Source organism: Grampus griseus, assembly GCF_964374135.1.
Source record: "Grampus griseus genome assembly, chromosome: 17".
NCBI lineage: Eukaryota > Metazoa > Chordata > Mammalia > Artiodactyla > Delphinidae > Grampus > Grampus griseus.
Window position 1 is genome coordinate 68754611 of NC_139011.1, and position 3221 is coordinate 68757831.

The window sequence follows — 3221 nt, forward strand, 5'->3', positions numbered from 1 at the left end:
GGGGTGGTGGATACTAATCTAATCAAATCTTGCAGAGATCTTCTTTGATTATGGGTAAATCATCATTAGAATTCCACCGTGATCTACTTTTATCACAATCAAGACACTGGACACCTTGTTTAACGAAAGGAAATTCTTTTTTTCTATAGCACACTGTTGACAAAATAAGTCAACTTAGAAGAAAAATATTCCAGTAACAATCTCATCTAAAAGGAGGAGGAAATTATTTAAGTATAGGCTTTGATGGGAAGAAATCTCCCTATTTGGTACTCCTGGGGTAATAAAGATTTTATTCTTGAAAGCCTAAACTAACAAGACTAAAATAGTTCCTGGATACATTTACCATTCTGCATATACGACAAATAAGCAATGTGCCAGAGCAAATCCATGTCCAAAGGAATTGGTGTGTTTAACCCAAAGGTTTATTGAGCAACTACTGTGCCTCCTGACAAGGTGATTCACAAGCAAAATCATAAAGAAGGTACAAAGTTGTCATCAATGCCTTCTCTTGGCAACTTCTCTGTCTCCTCTGGATACCCAGCTCCCTCTGCTGCCTCCCACTGCTCAGGAAATCCCACTATCACCATCACTATCCCCAGCTGAAGCACCCATCTCTGGCCTGCCTTTCCAGTTAGGTCTCAACCTCTAGATTTCTCTCCACTCCTTTTCCTAACAAGACTGACCTCTCTGGTGTGTCCTGGAAGGAAGTGCTCTTATCTGTCTTTTAGAGGGTTATTAGCTCCAGCTACCATGACAAAATACCACAGACTGGGGCTTCCCTGGTGACACAGTGGTTGAGAGCCCGCCTGCCGATGTAAGGGACACGGGTTCGTGCCCCGGTCCGGGAAGATCCCACATGCCATGGAGCAGCTGGGCCCATAAGCCATGGCCACTGAGCCTGCATGTCCAGAGCCTGTGCTCCGCAACGGGAGAGGCCACAACAGTGAGAGGCCCGCGTACCGCAAAAAAAAAAAAACAAACACAAAAATAAAACCACAGACTGGGTGACTTAAAATTCATTTTCTCACAGATCTGGAGGCTGGAAGCCCAAGATCAAGGTTCCTGGCTTGCAAACAGCTACATTGCCTTTCTTTGGTGCATGGTATGGGGTGGGGGAGAGAGACAGAGAGAGCAAGCTCTCTGGTGTCACTTTTCATAAGGACACAAATCCTATTGGATCAGGGCCACACTCTTGTGAACTTATTTAACCTTAATTGCTTCCTCAGGGGCTCCATCTCCAAATACCTCCACAGTGGGGGTTAGGGCTTCATCGTGAATTTGTAGGGAGTGGAGACATACAAATATTCAGTCCATAACAGACAGGAAACGGTTAACTCAAACACAACACATGATGAAAGGATTTCAACCCTCTGCACAGAATGCACCTTCTGGCAGGGAATAATTGCTTAATAACCATGGGAAAGAATTTCTAACAATTCAGGAGGGTAAGTACAGCCTGCACTTACCACATGCTTCCTGTGTCTACCCGACTCCACTGGGCGCAAAGCACACTCTCATCCGGTTTGCAGTTGTTTTACTGTTCCTGCTTCTTCAGCGTGGGTCATGAATATGCAGTAAACCCCTCCACTGGTGGCAGGGCATGTGGTCACACACTGCATCCCCAGACCTTCAGGCCACAGGCCATTTCTGGTCCTGAACCATGCCAGGGTTTCAAGTCCGCAAATAAAAAGGAGGACACCCTCTCCCCTGGTCTGGAAGTACACCATACAGCCATGCCTGGATTGTATTCCAAATTTTCTAAATCATTTATGCTTGTGCATACACAGCAAGACACACAAACTTCCATATTCTTGACCTCTAAGTTTTTCCTTCTATATTTACCTGCCTTTGGGGGAATTAAATTACATTATATTACCGTGTAGTAGATACAGATGGTATTTAGAAACCTTAAAGGTGGGAGAGGGTACCTGGCTGGCAGCCTCAGCCCAGATCTCTCGGCGCTGCAACCCTGCGCCTCTCCCGCCCTTGTCTCAGTCTCTGCGGCCCCAAGCACGGCGGAGGCAGCAGAGCTGTGGGCCACTGTATCTGGAGCAGAAAAATTATTATGCCTGTGTTCCCTTGGGACTCATTAGAAATTGGACAGTGACATCTTCTGGGATTTAGGCTGCTATGTGCAGACTGGTGCCTAAAATGGAAGTAGATATTAATGGAGAGTCCAGAAGTCCCCGACCAGCCTGCCCTTGCCCGTGGCTGAGGTGAGCTCCCGGGAAAGGCAGAGGCGGAGAAGCCCCACTGTTCCAGCTCTCAGTGCTCGCCGATGTGCCAGACTGTGTCAAGCTACCAGATTCTCCACGTGGACTCTATCTGACTGACTCCACGACTGGTGAGGAACTCCCGAAGTTAGCCCAGAAGTGCACCGGAGGTAAAGAGAGTAAGGGAGAAGCCGTGCCTTCCTTGCGCTCAGAACAGCTGGATGCAGGACTTGCGTATTCCTCTCATTTGTATAAAACCAGAAGTAGGTACTACCTGCAGTAGGAGATTCCAGCTGCCAATGGCAGGAGGCGAAGGCAGATGCCCAGCCCAGGAGACAAGTGCACTAAATCTTTACCTTATGAACCTTAAAAAGGCCCTCCGTGGGCCTCTGCCTCTTTGTCTTCTTAAAGGTAAGAGGGCTCACTCCAAATCCCTGGACTACCTCAATCTAGATAAAATGAACATCAAGGAGCCACTGACACAGAAGCGCTACGGTACCAGCTTCAACACTTAACCCTCAGAGGGGACCGTGTGTTTGCTAGGAATAATACGTGAGTGACTTGCAGAGAGTGTAAACCAGTTTAGGTCAGACTACGCTTGGCTTGAAAATTCCACTGTTGTACTCTGTACAGGACTGTTTACATTATAGATGGTTAAATCAACTAAGTGTTCCTGGAACATAAAAATGGGATCAAATTTTGAATACAGGAATGAAATCACAGGTACTTGAGGCAAAATCATTCTAGAGCACGCAACTGCAAGGAAAACAGAATGTTGACCATTCGTTTGCATAGCTTTTTAGCTAGGAAAAAAAGGCTTTGGTACAGTAATATCATCTTTAAAACTCTGCTACTCAAATTGGGAATCTTATCTGCTTCGTTGTTTCTGACTTGGTATGATTCATTAGAAATTTATATCTTAAGTACTCAAGTACTTCTTTAATCTCTGTATTTTACTATAAAATATATGTAGTGATTTGTTTTATGAAATTTAGAACTTGAACATTG

General features: G+C 45.5%; 1 pseudogene across 1 annotated transcript; it reads left to right on the plus strand.

Moving 5' to 3' along the window:
* The first annotated feature begins 2139 nt into the window (after positions 1 to 2139).
* Positions 2140 to 2769, plus strand: LOC309835643 (macrophage immunometabolism regulator-like; annotated as a pseudogene). Its single transcript has one exon. The product of its transcript is annotated as a macrophage immunometabolism regulator-like (transcript).
* Positions 2770 to 3221: the final 452 nt, after the last annotated feature.